Here is a 9,006-nt window from a genome sequence, read left to right as displayed (position 1 = left end):
ATACCAACGCCTATACGACAAACATATAAGTTACAACGGTAATTACTGTTACCACTAAATCGCCAAAACGTAACTTACGCTTTATACGGAAATATTCATAAATGCGTATTTTGTCAACGTATTATTTTGGAAAATATTATACGAAGAGAAAATATATTATTTTTGAGAAAAATAATTATATTTTGGGAATGAGAAATAAAATATATTAAGTGAGACTTAATATTATAAACACGCATGTATTAATTCCCCCATCCTTGGGAATGAGATTTTCTACCAAGTATATACACGGAACGGTTGTCTAACCGTTTCCCGAAAAATTAAACTATAAAGCTAAGGCACGGCCATCCGTCTAATAGAATTAGCACATGTAGGTCGTTGCGCAACAGTTGGATATTTGGATTACTTGGTATTGTGACGCACTCACTGTGAGTTCATGTCCCCCTTTTCTCTTAACTGTTTTCAGTTTTATAAACTGCGGGGGTGAAATACATGTTACTATGATTATGAATATGTTTATACATGGTATGGTTAGCGTAAGGAGGTTTGTTACTCAGATCATGTGAGTGGGTAGGCACAACTTGAGGCCATTAATCCTCGTAGTAGGACCGAGGGACAGGAGCGGTAGATCTATCTGGGTGTAGCGAGCCCAGCCCCAGGTCCAGCATAACGGACCTCGGGGTGACTTAGTGCCCGACGCATAAATCCACTAGGTTTGAGTCATCCCTACTTGCACTTCACACATATCAATGGCCTTGCAAACCATTGGTGATCTCTTTTTCCTTATTTGCTACATACCAGGTTTTTGATAAAGATAAAGGTTTGTTTACACACTTTCGCATGAACTCGCTCAACATTATTGTTGATTTTTCAACTTACATGTATTTCAGGAAACTAACGATCTGGCGCGGTATGGCTTGTTTTCCGCTGCATTAGGCCCGAGGTCATCCAGGGTTCGAGGCTTGTGACTCTTTCCTGGACAAGTCACAGTCCTTGAATCATGTTTATGTTAAGTTTGCATTTGTAATGTTTAGACAAGTTATGATTGTTGGGTGTTAACCCATTAAGACAATGTTTCACTATTTTATTTTAATGGATGATCTTGCATATTTTTAATTCATATAGCTTGTTATGATTAAGCTATGGTATTAAGAAGTCACACCAAATTAACCACGCTTCCGCAAAGCCAGGGTGTGACATAACCTAACTAGGGCCGGCTAACCCTAATTAGGGTCGGCTACCCTAAAGCCTACGAACCCAACAATCTCCCACTCGGAGGCTTTGCATAGTCCACAAAGTGCATCCAAGAAACCCATCACCAGTAACTTCAGTAATCTTTACGTTCAAGTCTTCCCAGCCTCCAGTTCCAAGAACAAGCTAAGACTTCAGTCACATCCAAGCCACCTAGTTGCAACCACACCTCTCATCAAGTAACTGAGAGACCAGTTGAAGCTCCCACAAACTCCAACCCAACAGTCTTATCAGACCCATTCTCTATCTCAACCGGCTTGCACGATCCACCAGCTCCAGACATACACCGAGAATTAATACCACTCTCCACATTTTGCAAACTATTTCCAGGAGAGCTTTTTTTTTCAGTCGGAATCTTCGTCTTCAAAACCCAACGGTTCTTTGTGATTGTACCCGGAACACGACCCATGCTCCCACTATCACCAAATCCCTTGACTGGCTTAAACTTAGACCCCCGACCACATTCAACTGACATCCCCAAAGCACCAGGTTTCAAGTTCGCAAATTGAACCCTCTTCCGCTTACTAGATTCAGTGAACCAGACTTTATGTTGTACAGGGACGGCTACTCCCTCAGCAGGTATCTCAACTAGATACAACGATCCTCGTCTCCTCCAACATGCAACAACAAGATTTCCATCAATCACCTTCCACTCCCCACCACCAAACTTAACATCTAGTCCCTGTTTATCCAGTTGACTAACATAAATAAGTTTCTTCGTTAAACCTGGAATTACCCTGACGTTCTTTAAGTTCCATGTAGTGCCCAGTGGAGTCTTCATATTGACATCTCCCATACCCGTAACATTAAGAACATGACCGTTAGCTAATCGTACCTTTCCAAAGTCTCTTTTTTTCAGATTCACCATCGTCTCCCCGCTGTGCATGGCGTGAAACGAAAAACCAGAATCCATAGCCTAAGAATCTATAGACTCTTCACAGCAAACCAGTACGTCACCGTCAGATTCATCTGACACAACACTGTTTACATGTTGCTTACCATCCTCTTTCTTAGGATCAGGACACTCGTTTTTAACATGCCCTTTTTCACCACAGTTCCAGCACCTCTCATTCTTCCCAGCTTTAGACAAGTTTTTCCCACGACTCCCACTGCTTTTGTTTTTACCTCTTCCCCTGCTAACACTGAGCATACCAGAAGTAGATCCTCCACTAGTGTTCCTCCGGCGAACGTCTTCACCCAAAACACTATCTCGGACCCGATCAAACTTCAAATTTCCAGTTCCAGCAGTTTCAGTGACCGTTGTCACAAATCCTGACCAACTATCAGGTAAGGAAGATAACAAAACCACAGTCTGAGTGTCATCATCCAACTTCATGCCCACAGTTGCTAATCTGGACAAAATTGAATTGACCTTGTTAATGTGATCAGCAACTGAACTGCCTTCGTTCATTCTCATATTAAACAGTTCCCTCATCAAGAACACCCTATTACCGATAGACGGCTTCTCATACATATTTGATAGAGCTTCTAACATATCACGAGCAGTTGTTTCTTTCATGATATTAAATACAACGCTCCTCGTCAAAGCCAATGTAATTTTACCTCTTGCCTTTTTGTCCTTTGAGTTCCAAATTGCCTCGGCAGCTTTATCAATTCCAGCAGGTTTTTCTTCCAGTACCACATCCAAATCGCATTCACCAAGCAACGCCTCTATTTGCATTCTCCACCAAGCAAAATCAGTACCGTTGAACTTCTCGATTCGGAACTTCCCGTCTTCAGCCATAGCAAACGAGAAAAACCAGAAAAAACCACAAGGAACCAAGCAACCGAAACCCGAGCAACTTTCAATAAACCAGAAACCCGAAGTACCCGAACCAGCGACTTCTCTTGCAAACCCGAGCGTAAAATCAACGAATAACCAGGGTTCAAGAACCGAAACCCTAATCGCCAAACACCCTAAAACCACCAGATCTGCAACAACAAACCCTACAACGCAAACCCTAGACCTTACGAGCCGTAATCAGAGAATAGGTACGGGCCGTAAACAAGTCAGCGGCGACGGAGCAACAGCAGATCAAGATCTCTCGTCCAGCTCTCTCCTTCTCCTGCGATAACCGTGTGAATCGTGTATTTTACTGAACCTTTGGCTCTGATACCACTTGTTAGGAGTATCGGATTAGAGTAGGTCGAGCGGAAGCGGAATACACACACACACACACTAGCAGAAAATAAAGAACACGAGAATTTACATGGTTCGGTCAAGGTGACCTACGTCCACGGGTTGCAACTAGGGTTTTACTTTTATTAGATGCTCACAACTGTTTTCAGAATGACACAGACTACAATTACATCATAGGTATTTATAGAACAAGATTAGGGTTTCCTACTTGGTCAACAAGTTAACTAAGTGGGCTTAATAACTAGGGCCGACTAACCCTAAAGCCTACGAACCCAACAGTTTGGTGGATTAAATGTATGCATACCAAGTGTTTGATAAAATGTCTATGGGTTTTCATTTGTTAATTTTCATTTTCTGAATTATGTAGTTGTTGTAAATAACTTCTCATGTTAGATGATAATAACAGTATGTATAATGATCAATGTTCTCATCACTTGAAACTAACTTATGTCATATAAGTCTCTATGATATCACTTGAACCAACTTATGCAGTTGGCGTCTCTGAGAATTCACGTACCCTGTTCAAGCTCGAAAAATGGGCCCATATGCTTTAACGATAAACAATATAATTCACCTGATCTTCAACGTGTTTCACACTGAATCGCCAGTATCCAAATCGTCGTTCAAGTTTCCTGCTGCTGTTTGTCCATCCAGTTTCCTGCTGCGTATTTCTTTTTTTTAATCATATTAGTATTGGATTGGGCCCAATAAACCTATTGTTAAGTTGGGTAAATTATAAAAAATACAAATCTTTTAATAATGGGCCTCTATATTGGATTTGTTATGTGAGTACATTTTTTTTAAATAACATATATATATCGAATTTTTTTAAAAAATCCAGTGCCCCTCGAAAAAACGGGCCTTGTGCGGAAGTCCTCCCCGCACATCTAAAGAGCCGCCCATGAACTTATGTCATATAAGCATTTAAAATGCAAAAACTAGTGACGCATCATCATGTAAACATGTGTTTGAATTTGATGCTTGTTTTATAGAGTATAGAGGTGGAAATGGTCAAAAACAAAATTATGTAATCACACATCTATAACTAAATAAATGGCGATAAATTGTGTAGACATTAGCAGGCCAGTTTGTACTTCAGTTGGGTGATGATGAATTTGTGATGGGTATGAATGATATAGTTTTGATTGGCAGGCAGCCAGGCAGGTGTTAGGTTTGAAGCTTATAGCTTTTGGATGGTGGTGGGGTTGGTAATTCATTCACTCGTTTGGTTCCAAATAACATTATATATTCTTATGTTCCCATTAAAATCAATGGGAACAATAAGTAATTAGAGCCCTTGGATCAAGATGAGATTAAATCTCAGCCATTTAAAATACCCAAAACCTTCTAGAAGGAGCAGTTACCTAAGGTGTGTTGACCTACTCATCCAACATTCTAGGAAGACCACTGGCCACGATCTTTCTGTTGAAAACACATTAATTACCAAAAAAAAAAAAAAAAAAAAAAAAAAAACTACAAGACCCACGTTCTATCTTTTGAAACCATATCAAAATAAATACAAAACTCAATTAAAAGCTATAAATTGTGTGAAGAACCTCCTGCCAAGAATAGCCTCCTGCACAAAAGATACATTGTTAGGAAAAAAATAATAATAATACAAAAGAAAAATTATTAATAATACAAGTATTATTAATACTTTTTAATATTATAAAAAACATAATGTTGTCCTAATTGAGACGTGAAAAGAAAAAACTACCCAAAAGTACCATAAAACCAAAATATTCAAATTATCCGCAGGAGAAGCAGTACGTTTTCAATTTAAAACAAAAAAAAAATGTGGTATAAGTTTGAAAATTTGGGCAGTTTTTATTGTGGGAAAATTTTGGCAGTTTTTATTGTGGGAAAAACGTGGGTTGCTTGGGTTACACGTGGCAGTATGTTGTTGTTTTCACATGTCATTTACACATCTATTTAAAGAGACAAATGTGAAAAAAAAAATCATGACCTTGTCCTCTCAAGACACACAAACCCGTAGTTACTTCTTTTGTTTCAGACCTGCAAGCAAAATCGTGTGAAGATACTGATAAAAAAACACTACAGAATGTAAGTTTTGTTGTAAATCCTTAAAGTGCATAATGTTTCTTTTTCTTTTTTTTTTTTACATCTAAAGTGGTAGCTTAGAATTTGTTTTTAACTTTTTTTATTATCTAAGATGGAGCCGACATACAAATGTAGAACGCTGAACCAATGTGCATGTCAACGAGCAGATCACCACGATTCAAACGCCTGGAAGACATGATCATTCAGAAATGAAGGTTTGCTCCTTTTATCTTTTCTTCACAGTTACACATTTTAAAAGTTATATCCAAACATCTAATTAGTTTTCTTTCATGCAAGATCGAAAATCTGTTAAAGAGTCAAAACAACCCAAGCTGGTAAACTTAAATTCAAGTAGCTTTCATTCCTGTACCTATTTTTTATATTGAAAAAGGATTCTAAAAAACAAATATATATACATATATATGGTAGTTTTTATAAAAAAAGTTGAAAAAGGATTCTAGAAAAACAAATATATATACATATATATGGTAATTTTTATAAAAAAGTTGCACCTATTTTTATTATATTGAACATGGGGTGTGGGTTAGTACACAAAGGAGTGGCTGTTATTAACTGTTAATCAATATATAAATGATAATAAAAAAGATATAATTCCAATAGAATAATGTAAAGTAGCACAAATGTAAGACTGGGTAACTGACCCTGTTGTGACTTAACTCATCATGTTTGGCGGGAACTTGCGCTAGCTCAATCTCCTTACAAGGCCAACTACAGTCATCTATTATCCACGCCACTAGCCCACTCCGTTATCAAGTGCGCAATTCCATCTGTTTAGCCCACTAAAAGCTTAGTTTATGCACCAGAAAACTAAACATAAAATAATTCCTATAAAATACATTAGAATAAGTACCTCAATGTTTGATTTAGTAATTATATTATATAAATCATAATCCTAAAGCGTTTTTATGTAGTAAATGTAATATTATTATTACTACTACAATTATTATTATTATTACAATTATTACTATTATTAAAACTAAAATGTAATAATAATAATAATATTATTATTATTATTATTATTATTATACCTATCTATTTGTTAATAAAAAAATAAAACAATATATGTATAGAATGTAATTATTAATATGATTATTATGACAAAATACCTATTAGTATTGAAAACTGAGCAAAGTGTTTACAAAAACCTTTCATATGTTAATACCGTCTTTAAAGAACACAATTATAACCATTTTGAATTCTCTTACAAAAACCTCTCATATGTTAACACCTTCATAATAGATTAGTAAACCATCATAGCCATTTTGAACTGTCTTATTAGAATATTTACAAAAACCATTGATATGTTAACACCCTCATTGAAACTGAAAATACAACAAAGGGAAACAACAAATGAACAATTATTATTGACTAAAAACTAGGAAGAATAATTATCAAGGGAACTGACCTAATTTGCTTTTTGCTTTCTTCAACATTCACACATACATGTGTTTCTATGGTTTCACTGTACAACAGCTTTGAACAAAAGAACAAGAAACTAAACTGAAAAGACCTCTCAACTCACACGCAGATCATCAACACGATGATCTGCAATCTCTGATCTATTCTACGAACAATGATCTTAACACAAGATCACAAGAATAACAAGATTTAACAAACCCTAAGAGAGAGAAGGAAAGAAACGAGGAGAGAGAGAGAGAGAGAGATGATTCTGGAAACTTTGAAGTTGCCTAACCTTACAGTGAGTGTGAGGGTTGTTTATCAAGAGCTGTATATACAGCCTTTAAAAAACAGTCAACACTCTTCAAGCAGTCAACAGTCTTCAAGCCCAACAGTAACAGTCTTCAAGCCCACCAGCAAAGTCTTTAATCCCAACAGCAAGTCTTTATTTTAGCCAAGTCTTTATTTAAGCCCAAGTTGTATTCCTCAACCAAAACAAACAAAAACAATTATTCAGTAAAATATAATAAAATGATGTTTAATAAAAGTGTATGAGAATATTATTTCAACAGAGAGAGATCTGTGCATTTGTGAGTTGAAAATAAGCTTTAAACCAAAGCAAACCCACCGAATAACACATCAGTGACAATCTGTGATGTCACACGTAAAGAACACAAAAAGTTTTACCACCTTCCAAGCTGGCCAATATAAACATCAATTCTTCAATAAAAGCAAATGAAGCACATTGTACAACTCTCATTGCATAGAACTTTTTACTAATTTATACTAAATAAATAAATAAATAACAACTTTTAACTAAGAAAGTTGCACCCATTAAAAAGGTAATGTTATTTCAGAAACTAAACATTGTAGATAATTATTAAAAGACAAATTATTTGTGAGTAAAATACAAAAGTTCGGTTTTAAACACTTTAACTCATATTTTACCCTACATATGACATTTTAAAAGTAAATATTGGAAATACTTTTATTTGTAAAAGAAAATTGTTATTAATCAGGCTTATATGTAAATTTGTTTTTTTTTTCTGAGGTGATATTTGTTTAGTACTATTTTAAAATATTTAAAGCACAAATCTCGCATGAATACGGCCAAAATGAAACACTAACACTTAATTGTGGTACATGACTACTGTGTGCATGCTATGCAATATGTTTTTTTTTTTGGTGTTTTTTACATTAGTTTTATAAATGTGATTATTGTCGTGTCATTATACCATTAATATACCCGTCCACCGGACGGGTATAGAACTAGTTGACAAAATGACTCAAGAAGTCTTAAAGGTACCACATTGTTTTCCATTTTCACAGAGATTTGATTGATTTTGTTCAAGTTGTTTCCTTTTTTATGGGTTTTTGTAGTATGCATCATAGTTTCTTGTGGTTGAAGCTACAATATGGGCAACTCTTAAACTTGTAAATATGGGCATTCTTCAAGACACCGATGTTAGAACTTAAGAGCTGCAACCGGAGGTATTTACATAACATCTTATTTTAGTATGGACTCTGTGATAACAACCAGATTATCAAGTCCATTATGATAAATGAGGTTTTTGACATCTTGTACAATTACAGACCAAATACATGCCGATAAATTAGCATTTTTTAATTTTGACCGGTCAGTGCAGGCCTTACCGTTTTCTTGGTCCATGACTAAAAGTCTAAAACCGAAAAAAAATTATTTACGAAACCGAAGACCAACCAAATTAATTCGATCAAGTTCCGTTATCGGTTTTTACCGGTCCAACTTGAGAATTGATGAGCCCTATAAATGGCCCTGGTCTACTGGCCTATAGGCAGGTTGCTTTCAAACTGGGCTGGGACAAAGTTTTGTCTTAATGAGTAATACAATGATTTTATTGGACCTAATTTGGGACCTTTTTATTATCAACAGCCCTTCTGGCCCATCTTGACTTGGTCAGAATTTAGGCTGTGGAATAATTTAAATAATGACAAAAAAGGAAAACTTGATAGGGTTCAATGTAGAAAGGGATTGCGGGCAAGTGGGGTGGCCGGTGGGTGGCTGTGTTCAAGTCAACTCAGTTTACCAAGTATATAGTTGATTATTCAGTTTTGAATTTTAATTTGTAAGTTAATTAATTATTCTGAGTGAAATAATG

The 9,006-nt window shown here is 35.9% G+C and overlaps 1 long non-coding RNA gene across 2 annotated transcripts; it reads right to left on the bottom strand.

Moving 5' to 3' along the window:
- Positions 1–4,816: 4,816 nt before the first annotated feature.
- On the bottom strand, positions 4,817–7,518 carry LOC110875050. 2 transcript variants are annotated; one of them, XR_004868077.1, is made up of 4 exons: positions 6,876–7,493; positions 6,112–6,237; positions 5,355–5,635; positions 4,817–4,964 (listed from the first exon to the last, which is right to left on the bottom strand). It is a non-coding gene; the product is annotated as an uncharacterized LOC110875050 (long non-coding RNA). The 2 variants fall into 2 exon arrangements; XR_004868076.1 differs by having other exon boundaries at positions 5,355–6,237; positions 6,876–7,518.
- Positions 7,519–9,006: the final 1,488 nt, after the last annotated feature.

Source organism: Helianthus annuus, chromosome 9 (genome assembly GCF_002127325.2).
Source record: "Helianthus annuus cultivar XRQ/B chromosome 9, HanXRQr2.0-SUNRISE, whole genome shotgun sequence".
NCBI classification, from domain to species: Eukaryota; Viridiplantae; Streptophyta; class Magnoliopsida; order Asterales; family Asteraceae; genus Helianthus; species Helianthus annuus.
Note: the sequence above shows the minus strand (reverse complement) of the source record. Positions and strands in the feature narration are given on the sequence as shown.